This window comes from Pristis pectinata, chromosome 31 (assembly GCF_009764475.1).
Source record: "Pristis pectinata isolate sPriPec2 chromosome 31, sPriPec2.1.pri, whole genome shotgun sequence".
NCBI classification, from domain to species: Eukaryota; Metazoa; Chordata; class Chondrichthyes; order Rhinopristiformes; family Pristidae; genus Pristis; species Pristis pectinata.
Window position 1 is genome coordinate 16472474 of NC_067435.1, and position 16414 is coordinate 16488887.

The 16414-nt window shown below is 41.8% G+C and overlaps 1 protein-coding gene across 1 annotated transcript in view; it reads left to right on the forward strand.

Annotated features, from left to right (window-relative positions):
* Window positions 1-16414, forward strand: part of LOC127584935 (adhesion G protein-coupled receptor L1-like) — a 347006-nt gene that overhangs the window by 216537 nt on the left and 114055 nt on the right.

Genomic DNA, 16414 nt, shown 5'->3' on the forward strand with positions numbered 1-16414 from the left:
TCTTTGTGCTCAGTGCAGCCATGAGATGCAGTCATGATGTGATATTCTGACTACTTTTGACGTGAGCTGGGGTACATTGTAATCACGGTTGGTCTTAACTGCCACTTAAGAGGAGTGGAATCAGCGGGAAATGTAGCTTTCATTGCTACCCAACTGCTCAAAAGAGTGTTTTCATCTGTTCCAATCTGCATCTCACTTTATGCTCTGGGTCTATTGGGCTTCAAAAAGCAACAGGTGGGAGTGAGTTACAAGACTGCCACTCAAAGGCTTCAGGCAGCCACAAGGGATCTTAAAAACAAAAGCCTTGAATTTCATATAGCTCCTTTAACATCCTCAAGTCATCCCATAGTGCTTGACAGACAATGAAGTACTTCCAAAATTCAGTCACTTTTCCAATGTAGGAAATGCATCACGATAATTTGCACACAGAAAGCTCTGACAAACTGAAATGTGATTACAACTGGATCCTCTGTTCTGGAAATCTTGATTGAGGGAAATGCATTGTGTCCATCAGGGAGAGAAGACGGGGCCTCAGTTTAACATCACACCCAAAAGCGTCAGTGCAGCACACAGTATGCCTCTAAATTATCAGCCTAAAATTTGTGCTCCAGTCTCTGGAGTAGGGTTTGAACAGAGCTCCTCAGACACAGGAGCTCTGACCATTGTGCCACAGCCCATCAACACCAAGCAATTTCAACTTTTTTCTGGGCTCAAATCACATTCGAGCTTGATGGCCATCTCTCCAGGCTTGTCCTGCCTCCTAGAATTGAAGACTAGTCTCCAGGACATGGCTACAAGTAGAATCATCATGATATTTTAAAACGAGTGTTCTCTTTCAATTTTTGTTTTGAACAAAATAGCTTGCAAGTTATCAAAATATTGGACAGGAGGAAGATTGACTGTTTCATTGTCAATCAGGAATTAGCTGATGAAGAGTCTCTTCACTGTCCAACTGGTCTTGAGACCACAAATTGATGGCAGCTGGCCAATAGCAGAAGTGTGGGGCAGCAGGGTTGAATGCAGCAGGTCATGTGATGAAACCTTCATGACATCCATCCAGTTTTGACAACCTAGTAAAGCCTCGAACACCCTGACTGGGGATCTGTGAGAGGCTGTCACGTTATGGTGACCTGTCACAAATTTGTCAGGCCTCTATGAAGTGCCAACTCCAAAACCCAGTGCACATTATTAGTTTGTTAAATATCAGTTCGTCTTTTGCACTCAGCTATTTAGCCTGGGCAACCCATTCTCCAAGTGCACGTTTCCCATTAAGTCTCATGTTTCCCTCTGGTACTTCTGTTCCTAGTGTATTCATGGTGCTCATGCTCTGAGTGCCTTCACAGAGCTAACAGTTTGCAGTCTAGCTAGAATTGTTAATTTGTGCTTCAAGTAGGTTTTCCCCCGAGACTCTCAAGTTCCAAATGTGTTCCCCAATACTGCTCGTGCCTGAGTGCATTCCCATCTGGTCCTTGTGTTCCGAGTCCCTTTCTGTGCTAACAATAGCAAGTATAGTCAGACTATGTTAGTGATGTTAGTGTTTTTACATATTCATAGACAATTCCACATTCTTTCAAGGTTGGTGTTGACAGTAAAACATTGAAATATGAAGGTTTAAAGACCCACTATCCTCTTCTCTGCAAGTAAATAGTACCTCAAAACCCAAATTGTTATCTGGGCATTACCCAGGGAAAGCCAGCCAAGAGTCAGTTCACAACCTGTAAGAATGACCCTTGGTTTAATTCAAGTTTCTGTGAAAGGATGAGCAATTCTCTCGGACCATTCTGCCAGATTGTCCTCAAACATTTATTCCCTGTTCCTCAAGCAACAAGGTTCAATCAGCTGTGATGCCAACTGTTTGAAAAGAGTCCTGCGCTGATTCAAATCCCCAGCAATATGTCAAAGCCAACACTTCTGGTATCTCAAAAGAAAAATACACAGGATGTTGTAAATCTGAAATATAAACAGAAGATGTTGAGAATACTCAACGGGTCAGGCAGCATCTATGGAGACACAACAGGGTTAACATTTGAGGTTGATGACCTTCTACCAGAACAGGTGCATTATGTATCCAGTCTAAACACGGTTCCAGAGGAACCTGGTGTTTCCTACACCTGCTTAATGAATGTCACAGTACTTTATCTGGTGAGAGATAGAAGTAACATATACCTCTGGAGAATTTCTACAATAGAACATAGGATGTCAATTTTACACCCTGCTTGCCTGCTGGATACTGAAGCGATGGCCTGAAATTTAACCAGACAACAAACCTAATATCCTGATGGGATTTGGCCATCTTCAGTTATATCTTACCACCCCCAGAATCAGAATCAGGTTTATTATCACTGACATATGTCATGAAACTTGTTGTTTTGCGGCAGCAGTACAGTGCAAGACATAAATATTACTATGTTACAAAAATAAGTAGTGCAAAAGAGAAGTAACAAGGTAGTGTTCATGGATTCATGGACCATTCAGAAATCTGACGGCAGAGGGGAAGAAGCTGGACATAAAACATTGAGTATGGGTCTTCGGGCTCCTGTACCTCCTCCGTAATGGTAGTAGCATGAAGAGGGAATGTCCTGGATCGTGAGGGTCTTTACGATGGATGTCACCTCCTTGAGGAAATGTCCTGTGATGGAAATGGCTGAGTCTACCACCCTCTGCAACCTCTTTCGATCCTGCGCATTGGAGCCTCCATACCAGGCAGTGATGCAACCAGTCAGAATGCTCTCCAGCGTACGTCTGTAGAAATCTGCAAGAGTCTTTGGTGACATATCAAATCTCCTCAAACTCCTAATGAAGTAGAGCCACTGGCGTACCTTCTTCATGATTGCATCTCTGTGTTGGGCCCAAGACAGATCCTCTGAGATGTTGACACCCTAGAAACTTGAAGCTGCTCACCCATCAGGACAGGTCAGGCCTCCATAGAGCAATGTCCCCCCACCTACCCTAGTGCCATGGACCATGCTACTGGATGGTAAAGGGATCAGCAATGCAGGGTGAGATACCCACAGCTTGCATCCCTGATGGATACATTTAGGAAGCAGGGGCCCAAAGGGACACACTCAGAGCATGGGTGCCTCACGGAAATGCATTAAGAGGTCATACCCTAAGGACATGTGTCCCACCCACTGCAGCACTCTTCATAAATTTATGCAGTGTTTCCTGAATTTGTAGATGCAGCTGAGAAGAATAATTAAACGGGACAGTACTCATTTTCTGGAGAAAAGAGAAGACCTGACAGTTGATTTTAATATCCCAGGGGAAGATAAGGAGAAGCTGTTTCCACAGACAGAAGTACTAGAGTTTGCTCTTCACTGATGTCAAAGAAATCCCGGAGAGGTGCATATCAAGTAGTTTATCAAGATCATTCACTCCCGCGAATGGGTTGACTTTAAAACTGCCCTCTGCTCGCAGATAAGTCCAGAACCAGAGAACATAAACATGATTATTACCAACAATAGCAAGTTTAATGAGGGACTTGTTTGCATTGGGAATATAAGAAAGTAGCACTTGGGGCCACATGGTGTGGTTGCAGTTAAGTCTTGATGCACGTAAGAGGAGACAAAGCTAAGGTAGATGAGAGGGGAGGAGTTTGATTGGAGCATTCAATTGGAAGGACGGGAAGTTGGGATGGAGCAGAAACAAGTATAGGAAAATCAGGCTAAGGAACTAGATTTCACTCATGCATATTTGCCATCTCTGCCTACTTGCCTTTCTCAGTGACAACTCATCTAAAGATTGCTTATGTCTCTCTTAAACCCATTTCATCTTCCATTCTGAAAAATCTTTAGTCATACAGCATGGAAATGGGGCCCTTCAGCCAATCGTGTCTGGCTGGACAGTAATAACTATCCATACAAATCCCAAACCCCAGCACTCAGCCCACATCCTTCTTTGCCATAGCCTTTCAAATGCTGCTCTAAATACTTAATTTTGTGGAAATACCTGGCTCCACCACCCCCTCAGGAAACATATTCCAGATTTCAATCACCCTCTGCATGGGGAGAGAAAAATTCTTCCTCAAATTTCCTACCACTTATCTTAAACTAAAGCCCTCCGGTCATAGGCACATCTGTTAAAGTTTCCTACCATCTACATCCCTCATAATTCTTTACACCTGAATCAGGTCCCCCTTTAGCCTTCTCCACTCTAAGGGGGAAAAAAAACAACCTATCTATTTGTCTTCATAGCTGATGAGTTCCATCCCAGGCTACATGCTGGTGAATCTCCTCGGCACCCTCTCTATTGTAATCACATTTTTCCGGTACTGTGGCTATCACAACTGTACACAGTGCTCCAGCTGTGACCTAACCAATGTTTTTATAAAGTTGTACTATAATCTTCCTTTTATATTCTATGCCCCACTTGAAGAATGCATGCAGGATATTTGTCTGCTTTGTATTCTTGGAGGTGTATGCCAAGGTCTCTCAGTACATTCTAAGGTCTTACCATTCATTGTGTATATCCATCCTTTAGTCCTTCCAAAGTGCTTCACATTTACAGGAATAAATTCCATCTGTCACAGCTTTGCCCATCATACCAACTCATTGATATTGTTCTATAGCAGAACACTACCCTCCTATCAACACCACCAATTTTCATGTTATCTGCGAACTTTCCAATTATAACTCCTACATGGACATCCAGATTGTTAATGTATATAACAAACAGGGGTTCCAGCACCAGTCCCTGAAGTACACCATTGGTCACAGGCCTCCAATCACAAAAACTCTCAACTATTGCCCTCTGCTTCCTATCACCAAGTCAATTTTAGGTCCAATTTGCCAAACCACTCTGGATCCCATGGTTTCTTATCTTTTAGACTAGACTCCCATGTTGATTTTGTCAAAGACCTCACTGAACTCCATGCAAACCACCTACTATCCTCATTAACACTGCCTTATAATTTCATCAATTTACTTAGAAAGGATCTCCCCTTAAAGCCATGCTGACTGGCCTTGATTAATCCCTGCCTCTCCCAAGTATCGATTAATCCTGTCCCTCTGTATTTTTTCCGATAATTTCCTATTACTAATGTTAAACTTACCAGCCTATAAATATCTGGCTTATCTGTACTGCCCTCTTTAAATTAAGGTACCACATTTGCTGTCCTCCAGTCAGCTAGCACCTCTTCTGTGGCCAGAGATCTGAAAATTTCTGCCCCAGCAGTCTGCCTTCTATGACAGCTTGGGATACATCTCATCAGGACCTGCGGATTTATCCACCTTTAAGCCTGTTAAGACATCTAATACCTCTTTCAATGGCAATTTGTTCTAGAATTCCACCACCCCTCCCTGAATTCTCCAATCACAATGACTTTCTCCTTGGTGAATACAGATGAGAAGTATTCATTTAAGATTTCATCTTTCTCCAGCTCCACACACAGATTACCACTTTGGTCTCTAATGGGCCCTTTTCTGTCCTTGGTTCCCCCTTGTTCTTAATATACTTACAAAATGCTTTGGGATTTTCCTTAATCTTATCCACATAATAGTCTATGCCCCCTCTTTGTCTTCCTAATTATTTTTAAGTACCATATTACATCCATTCTATATCCTGTTGGATCTCTCCTGTTTTCAGTTCTCTATATCTGACATAAGCTTTATATATCCTTCGATATCCCTTGATATCCAGGGTTCCATGGATTTGTTGGCCTTACCTTTCACTCTTAAGGGAACACCATGACTCCAACTTTCATTTTCATTTCACCCACTGCTCCATTCCCCATCCCAACTACAAACTCTGTTTCCCCCACCCGCACCCCCAGCCAATGTTTCACTTCCCCATCTCATGCCTAGCTCCTGCTTCATGTGAAGCAATCTGTTTGCAAACTTGGCATTCCATTTGATGCCATGATAACCTTCTGCCCTTATGTCTAGTAGCAAGATGACTAACTTCCATTCCGTAACATCACCCACCCACCTTGACATTCATTTTCAAATGCATACTTATCTGCAAGTAGCTGCTCCCAGTCCATTTTTGCCCAGGTCTTGACTTACCACATTGAAATTAGCCTTCCCACAATTTGGAAACTTAATTTCAGGTTTATCTTTGTCCTTCTCCATTAAAAACTTTGAAACTTGCCCTTATGGTCACTATTTCCAAAATGCCCTCTTCCAATGACACTCCTACCACTCACTCAGCTACATTCCCAAAAATTAGTTCCAGTACTCTGGTAGGTCTCTCTACATACTGGGTCAAAAAGCTCTTCTGGATGCACTTTAAATATTGCACCCCCTCTAAGGTTTTTATACAAATGTGATCCCAGTTATTATTGGGGAAGTTGTGACATCTAACTGTAAATGAGAAGCACTGTATCAATATAAGCAATATTCGTGCCTCAAGCATGGTTCCTTATGTTCTCTTCCTCAATAAGTCATATATATTAGCACATAACTTCCTGTGTTATGTTTTGTAATAACTTAGCTGTGCAGCATGAGTAACCCAGCAAACCATGCCGACATCTCAGGCATACCAGGGAACCGCACTGGGCATGAGTATTAGTTTGCCCAAGGATATCCATGAGGAGATCACTGGCAATTTTCTCTCAAGAGAATTCATTTGATTGGAAGACTCAGTGCATTCCCTCAGAGCATTCATACTCATGGTATTTCTCTTCAGTACCCCTCTTGACCCTTTCACTGCCTATGATTTGTTATGCCACTTGTCCACCAACATCCAGTGTCAGAAATATGCAAGTTTCTATTTATTGGGAAAACCAAAGATATTTTCTTCACCCAGTGCCCCATTCCCCACCCTAACTACAAACTCTGTGTCCCTCCTCAGCCCCCCCCAGCCCCAAGCCATTGTTTCATTTCCCCATCTCATGCCTAGCTCCTGCTTCATGTGAAGCAATCTGTTTGCAAACTTGGCATTCCATTTGATGCCACGATAACCTTCTGCCCTTATGTCTACCAGCAAGATGACTAACTTCCATTCCATAACATCACCCACCCACTCATACTTACAAGGACATGATGCTAAGACAGTCAATCTAAACTTTGCTGCTCATATCCTGACTCGAATCGTGCCATTCATCTTTCCTTCCATGTCAGCTGATCTACATCACCTCTCTATTCAGCAGTGCCTCACCCTTAAATCATCATCATCCTTGTTCTTGAAACCCTTCATAATCTCCCTATGCCCTCCCTTTCCAGATCTTAATGTTCTTCCGTTTCTGGATTGTTGATCGTCCCCAGTTTTCATCACTCTACTGATATTTATGCTTTCAGCTGTCTGGGCCATGAAATTTGGAACTCCCTTTTTGATCTCTCTATATCCCTCTTCTCTTGATATAACTTTCTATATTGCCCTTTCCTCTTATGTTCTTTCCTTTAAGAAACTCCCTATAACCCACCTCTTTGACCAAGTTTATGTTCACTTCAAATAGCATTTTTCTGCTCCGTGTTAGATGTGTTTGGTTCGGCTCCACTGAAGTGCTTTTGGATATTCACAATACTAAAGACGGCATATAGATAGAAATTGCGTAGAGTGCAAACATCCCTTTTTAATTTTGCTCCTGCTGTTGTTTACTCTTAATATTCCTCAGCATCAAATATGTTCCGTTTGAGAGCAGCTGTTAAGGAACTGCATAAAATAAAGCTATAATTGTTTAAAAGTGACTTGATGAAAAGTAAATGACTGGTGAATGAGGCTCTGAAGAAAGTGTGCTTAGTTTTGGGATAATCGAACTGCCTTGTTTTGATTCAGAATATGAAAGATGTTCCAAAAATGGAACACTTTTGGATGAAGGAAACGCATTGCCTTTTTTTCAGTGTGAATTACCATAATATAGTCTTCCTGACACTGTGCAAGGGAGCAGCATGCAAACACATCAAGAGAATAAAATTCACTGAATAATCATAGGAACATAAAATTAAGTTGGTGGTGGGGATAAGAGAAGAGAGTTCCAAACAAGAGATGGTACACTACTCCACCAGAACAAGGAACTATGGGGTGACCACTTCTATTGCACTTTATCACAATAACTGAGAAGAACATTAACATAAAGACCAGAGTAATAGATTGGAGAAAAGTCCGCTTTCAGGGGCTGAGGTCAACACTTGAGTGCACAAAATGGGCAACAATATTGGTGGAGAGCAGTTAATGATGAGCCAATGAATATTCCATCTTTTTCAGATTTCTCTCATGATAGAGGAAGCTGTTCAGCCTCGAGTCTTTGTTGGCTCTAAGAACGTTCATATGAATCCCATTCCCCATTTATTTCCCTGCAAGTCTCACATGCCCATCACTCTTCCTTGAGTTTTCTGGCAACCACCTACACTAGGGATAATTTACAGCAACCAATTAACCTTCATGCAAGTCCTCGGGATGTGGGAGGAAACCAAAGGACCCAGAGAAAACCAACACAATCACAAGGAGAAAGGGCAAACTCCACACAGACAGCACTGGAGATCAGGACTGAACCTGGGTCACTTAAGCTATGCAGCAGCAGCTGTAACCACTGTGTCACTGTGCCAGCACAAAAAAAATCAAATAGAAAATTCAGAAGAAACTTTCTTACCCAGTGTGTGATAAGAATGTGGAACTTGTACCAATGGAAATGGTTGAGGTAATGAGAATGGGTGCTGTTAGGGGGAAACTAGATAGCAAATGAAGGGAAAGAAATTTATACTGATGAAGTTACTGAGGAAGCAAGAGGTTTATGTATAGTCATGGATCTATTGAGCAGAATGACTGGTAGTACATTCCAATGTCCTTCCCTTTATGGGGAACCCATGTCAGCCACTGTTAAATGGGAAGTAATCTCTGTTCTGGAGGATGAAGGTTAATAGGTTCATTCTTGAGCACAGAATATAGGTGCAGCACTGGACTGCTGTCTGCTGCATGGGATTGTAAATTGCCCTATTTAGTGGATGTGAAAGATCCCGTGCCACTATTTGAGTTTTTCTGTCGTCATGGGCAACATTTATCTGTCGGCCAACATTTAAACAGAAATTATCTGATTATATATCTCATTGTTGCTTGCTGTGTGCAAATTTATTGCCTGTGTTTCCTATGTTACACCTCAAAAAGTAAAAACAATTGGGATGTCCAGAGGTTCTGAAAGGCATGTGGAAATACTTTTTTTTCTTTCTTTCCACTGTAAAGCCACAGTAAAGATAGGGTAAGCATCAGGGAGGGCAGTGTTCCAGGCAGCTAATCAACCTCCACCATCCTACTTTAATGATCTCTTCACCAACATAGCTCACCCATTGAACGAGATAATACTCTCAATCATCCTTGAGCTGTTAATAGAATCTGGCCCGGTTGCAAATTGGCAGTTGCATCTTCACACGTGCCATCTGCATTTCAGGAACAAAAGGTTTCACATCAGTGATTAATGGCTAAACAGGCACAGAGTGAGAGGTGAAGTGCATGTTGATTGAAATTTGGCCCAATAACAGGAAATAGAGTTAGTATAAGGCAGAATATTTCAGCCTACTGGAAGGCTACATTGAAAATAGTCTAGACCTTGGTACTGTACTCCAGTGCAGTATTGGGGACCAGCTTAACGATTTGAATCGTGTTTTCATGAGCATGGTGTTCTTCCAGAAATAACTGGATAAACTGCATCTATGTAGTGCTTTCAACCAACTTCAATGTCTCCAAGTAGCACTGCAGTGGAATACTTCTTGGAATGCGGTCACTGTTATGACATTGGCAGATTAAAGCCAAATCCAAGCCAGGGCAAGTTAAATAATCAATGATTTTGATCTTTTTAGTCAATTGAGACAAACAATAACAAGTAATGTACAGAAATATAAATTAATTAGTATAGGAGTAAAGAAATTAAGTTATATTGAATGGAACAGCAAGGATCAGGAAGAGATTTACATATATTCTTGTTGAAATCAATAAATATTATTAATTTATGGGACTGTTTATGTTGCTGGCAAGGCTGACATTTATTGCTCATCCCTAGTTGCCCTTGGTGGAGGTGGTTTACTTCAGCACATACATTCACCTGTGGTGAAGGACCCCCACAGTGCTGTTAGGCACAGTTCCAGGGTTTTGATCCAATGACAAATAACAAACAACAATAAGTTTCCAAACCAGGATAGTTAGTACTTTGGAAGGGAACTTGCAGGTGGTGTAATCCCAGACTCCTGCTGCCAGGTCCTTCTAGGCAAATAGTGGTCAAAGATTTTGGAGGTGGTGTTTAAAGCCTTGGTAAGTAGCTAGAGTGCATGTTATGGACCTTGGACATTGGTAGTAGAAAAGGTGAATGTCTAAACTCATGGATGTTTAAGACATTGAGTGCAAACTCATCACTTACTTATTTTCAGGATGTTCATCTGTAGTAAGGCTGCATTTATTGGCCAATCCCAAATGCTGGAAGGTAAAGCTAAATAAGGTTCTGGTCATGTTTACAAACATAAACCTATTGTGGTTCAGTGGCTACACTAGTGGACACTTAAGCCAAAAGTATGTTGTAAATAGGCCATGCGAAAAATTTTTTTAAAAATTTTATTTACAGCATGGTAACAGGCCCTTCCGGCCCAATGAGTCCGCGCTGCCCATTTTAAACCCAAGTTAACCTACCCGTACGTCTTTGCAATGTGGAAGGAAACCGGAGCACCCGGAGGAAACCCACACAGACACAGGAGAACGTAGTATCTTTTGCACCGAGTGTTCTGGGGGCAGCCCGCAAGTGTTGCCACACTTCCGGCACCAACATAGCATGCCCACAACTTCCTAACCCGTACATCTTTGGAATGTGGGAGGAAACCGGAGCACCCAGAGGAAACCCACGCAGACACAGGGAGAATGTACAAACTCCTAACAGACAGCAGCCAGAATTGAACCTGGGTCATTGGCGCTTTAAAGCATTATGCTAACCGCTACACTACTGTGACTGCTCATAAGTGAATAGGAAGCTGCTGAACTGTCATAAAGACCAAACTGATTCCCTTGTAGCCTATTACAAATTACATCTGTTGCCCTTGCCTAGATTTAGCTCATGCTTTATTCCCTCACATTCCTCCCCCACCCCTCCCCCCGGCTACTCCTAGAAGAGGCCTAGCAAGTATCAAGCCACTTGCTTGAATGAAACTGAGAGCAATTAGAGATAGGGAATGAATGTTGGACTTGCTGGCAAAAATGAAGTCTAAAAATGTTTTAATGGAAAAGATGGTGTACAAAAAAAAGGGTCGTGTTGTTGCTATGTTGATCAGAGCCTATTTGGATGCTGTGTGCACGTTTGCTGGTCATACAAAATATTTTCTTACTCTGAAAAGGGGCAACAACCATGATTTCAGGTATCCGAAATAGTTACTATAGTAATTTCAGACTGACTTTCTTTACTTAAGTCTATTTTCTTCGCAATCTAAATTGGTTTGACAAGCTTGACCCAAGTAAAAGACCAAGTAAAACCCAAGTAGGTTATGGTTCAAATCTCAAGGAGCAAAGAGCAAAATTCAGAGACACATGGGAAAATGGTGAAAAATGTTTTTAAGCTGAGGGATAAAAAAAAGTTGTGAAATGTTGCCGGGAGAGACATTAAATCAAACAGACAACTGGAGATGTCTCTGGAGAAGGGGTTATGAAATAAATCAGGGAAAGATGTGGATTGGTCCATTGGCAGTGGGTGGCCTTAGCTGAGTTTAATGGCCACTTCCCATTCCTAAGAAATCTTTTAACTGCACAGCTGGTCTCCCCCTTTCTGACTTTGCACTAATTCTCACATTCTCCCCACTCTGACCATCTCCCCTCACTCATGACCATCTTCTGTCACAATAACACTGACACTTGTGTGACACCTCACATTGACCATCTTCTCTCACAGACCTTCACCCTGACCTTCTCATCGTGTGAGTCTTCATCAAACTGCCAATCTCCTCACACCGACTCTCTACCCTCACATCAATCATCTCAGTGAGCCTCTTTCTTCAGTAACCATCTAGTCTTACAAATGAGCCCACATTCTGACTATTCACACCAATCTTCTCCCCTCAGTACAGTTACCTTTTCAGCTCATTGAACCCAGCGATTTTCTCCTCACATTCACCCTCATTCTGTTCATCTTCCCTCACACCATCCCTCTTCCTTTTCATTGATCATCCTTCAAATTGACTCTCTCCCTCATACTGATCTGTCTATCAGATATGCTGGTGGCACAGAGGTTCAATTACTGGATTAGAAATCCAGAAGCCTGGAATAACAATCCATAGACAAGAGTTCAAATCCCACCATGGAAGCCATGAGTTTAAATTCAGCTGATAATTATAGTGTTAAAATTAGTAATGATACCCACAAAATTACTGGATTGTTGTAGAAGCCCATTTGGTTCACTAATGCCCTTCAGGGAACCAAATTCACCGTCTTCAAGTGATATGGCCAAAATGTGATTTCGGATCTGACCCATCAATGTGATTAAACCATTTCAGAGGGAATTTGAGTCAGCAAGCCAGTTAGTTCAAGGGAAGTTAAGCAATCAATAAAAAAATATACTCTCACTGATCCCTCACACAGACATATCTCCCTGCACAATGACCCTCACATTGGATCCTGCAATCTGCAACTGACCATCCCCTCCACAATGATCTTCTTCTCGTAGACTGATCCCTTCCTTTCAGTAACCCCTCATAATGACAGTCTCCCACTGATCCCTCTCACTGACGACTCCCTCTCAAACTGATTCCTCATATTCTCACAATAACCTTCACCCCCACTATCCTACTCCCTTCAAAATGACCTCACAAATTCTCTCCCTTACCCTTTTCCCTCATATACCCTCTCTCCTCCAACCTTTTCCGTTGATAATCCCTCACATTGACCATCTCCCTTTGCAATGACCATCTCACCTCAGAGTTCTCCCTAACACTGATCCCCAACCGGCCAGCTCATAATTAAAATATTTCCAATGCAGAAGTGCAAAGAAGGCTTTTCTTTCTTTCTCAATCATGTTTGTTAACATATGACTGAGAAACTGAAGGTCATAAATTTTGGAAACTGGTTGGTAAATTATGAAAGCTCAAGCCCTTTTGATTATAAACTAGACATTACTGACTTCTTAACATGGCCATTGATCTTTTACGTGTAATTTATGTCAAAGCTTATCAGTTAGCTTATGTTGTCTGACATTATCATGCTATCACTTCATTTCCCTGTTATAATGAAACATTTGCCAGCTCCCTGCCAGTGTTTATTTTCCACGCTAGCTTCTCCAACCCATCTTCATCTAACTCCATCAACATGTCCGACAATTTTTCCCTAGCATACTTATATGGCCACTTGTTTAAAAGAATCAATTCTAGTTGCCTCAACCACTCATTGTGGTTTTAGTTCCACATTCTAACCACTCTGTGTTTTCCCCAAGTGGATTTATTACCAACCATCTTTCTATTTATGGTTCCCCAGTGCCGGTCTCAAAGGTGAGTTAAAACATCTTGTCTATATTGAAACAATTTGAACCCTTTCATAATCTCAAAGACTTCTGTCAAGTCACCTATTAATCTTTCTTCTAGATATGAGCCCTAGCCTGTTGAATCCTTCCTGACAGGTAGAACCTTTGTGTTCTGGTATAATTTCAGTAAATTATTTATGCACTTTCTCCAGCGTCTCTTTGATAATATGGAGACTTCAAGTGCGGTCAATCAAGGTTCTATGCAAGGTTAACATAACTTCTCTACTTTTCAGTTCTATTCCTCCTGGCAATGAATCCCAGTGCTTTGTTTGATTCTTTTAGTGATTTTGTATAATCGTACCCTGGATTCCTCCACTCCTCTGCCAATTTCCCTTCCTGGCTTGTGTGTTATTGTTAACAGTTCTCTCTCCTCAGGTTCTCTTCCCCCCCCCCCCCCCCCCCCCCACCTTCAAACCTGTTGTCATGTTCCCTCCTCAAAACCAACCCTTGACCCTACTATCCCTCCAAATTATTACTTCATCTCCAATCACTCTTTCATCGTAACTCAATGTGCTATTGCCTGTCAAATCTATAACCACCTTCACCAGAATTCCTTTTCTGAATCCATCTAATCAGGTTTCTACCATGCCACAACATTGATCTAACTCACAAATCCTTTGTGATTGCGATGTAATCTAACTCTTCTTGTCCTTCTTGACCTGTCTGCATCCAATGACCATCCTACCCCACTAACATCAAACTGAGTGGGATCAGAGTATCCTGGTTCCATTCTCATCTATCCAGTCATAGCCACAGAATCACTGACAATATCTTTTCCTCCTTCGTCGACATCAGTACCTCTGCTGCTCCCCAAAGATCTATACCTTCTGCATTCTTTACACCATTTCCATGCTGCCCAAAACACAGTCATGTTCTACATGTAAGCTGACAACACTCCCCTTCACTGTCTTTCAATTGTCAGACTGGTTTTCCAACATCCAGTATTGGATGAGCTAAATTTTCCTTTTACTAAATATAGTAAAGCCAATTGTCATTCTCTGTTGTCCCATCCTATCACAAACTCCGGTCAGTAGCAACTGCCTCTACCCTCTCACTGACTACCAGAGTTTGCAACAAAGGCATCATATGTAACTGTTAGGTTTGGGGCCATATATCTGCATCAACACACATACCATCTATTTCCATCTCTGGAGCTTCATCCACTTTGCCTAGCCTCAGTTCATATGCTACTGAAACCCTAACCCAAGACTTACCTAACTCTAGACTTGTCTATTCCAACACATTTTTGACCTAGAAATTTAAGATGTCATCCAAATCTCTGGTGTTATGTCCTGATCTACATCAAATCCCCGGCCAACATTGCCAGCAGAGACCCCAGTTACATTCAGTCAACTATGTTGGGAAGGCTATATCATTCCGAGCCTAACACCAGAAAATGGGCATTTTCTTTCCATGACAGAGCTTGGAACAGATTACCAGTTGGACAGAAGAAAAGATTCAAGGATGTGCTCAAAGCCTCCTTGAAGAAATGCAACATCCCACTGACTCCTGGGAATTCCTGGCCCATGACTGCTCAAAGTGGAGAAGGAGCCTTGGGGATGATATTAAGAACCTTGAGTTCATGCAATGGGATCACACAGATGCCCTGTTTAAGCAACAGAAGGAGTGGATTCATTCATAGTACCCACCAACCCCTACAAGGGCAGCTCCTGCCCCATTTTTGGGGGAGGTATGACCTATTCAAAAAGGATGGGTTACACCTGAACTCCAAGGGGACCAATATCCTAGCAGGAATGTTTAATATAGCTGTTAGGGAGGGTTTAAACTAATTTGGCAGGGGGAAGGAAACCAGGATGTTAGGATAGAGGAAGAGGTATATAGAAACAAGTCCAAGACAGCGTGCAGCAGAGATGGTAAGCGGGACAGGCAGGTGAAAAGACAGGATAATTTGCTGAACAATAGAAATACAGCGAAATTGGTAGCAGATATTGGTCTAACTGTACTGTATTTAAATGCACGTAACATTAGAAATAAAGTGGATGACCTAGTAGCAAGCTACAGATTGAAAAATATGACATTGTGGCAATCACCGAGTCATGGCTTAATGACGGATGTGATTGTGAACTGAATGTCCAAGGGTACACAGTGTATTGGAAAGATAGGCGAGTAGGCAGAGGGGGTGGTGTAGCCCTGATGGTGAGCAATAATATAAAATCAATAGAAAGAAGGGACATAGGGTCAGAAGAAGTGGAATCCTTATGGGTGGAGTTAAGAAATGGCAAGGGTAAAAGGACAATAATAGCAGTTATATATAGGCCCCTTAACAGCAGCCAGGATGTGGATTATAAGTTACAGCTGGAAATAGAAAAAGCATGTCAGAGAGACAATGTCAACATAATTATGGGGGATTTTAACATGAAGGTGGATTGGGAAAGCCAGTAAAGTAGTGGATCTCAGGAGAGAGAGTTTGTGGGATGTCTACGAGATGGCTTTTTGGAGCAACTTGTTGATGAGCCCACTAGGGGACCGGCTGTTTTGGACTGGGTGCTGTGTAACGAACTCGAGGTGATTGGGGAACTAAAGGTAAAGGAACCATTAGGAAGTAGTGATCACAATATGATTGAGTTCAGTTTTAAATCTGAAAAGGAGAAACTGATATCAGGTATATCAATATTTCAGTGGAACAAAGGAAATTACAGTGGCATGAGAGAGGGACTGGCCTAAATTGACTGGAAATGTAAGCTAGTTGGAGGAAATTTCTAGAAGAAATAAGGAAAGTGCAGGATAGATATATTCCAAGAAAAAAAGGTTCTGAATGGAAAAGTGGCACAAATGTGAATAACGAGAGAGATTAAGGCTAAAATAAAAGCAAAAGGGAGGGCATACAAGGAAGCAAAAATGGGAAAACAGAAGACTGGGAAACTTTTAAAAACTTATGGAAAGAAACTACAAGGTCACTAGGAAAGAAAAGATGAATTATGAAAGGAAGTTGCAGATAATATCCAAAAGGATACTACGAGTTTTTTTAAATATATGAAGAGT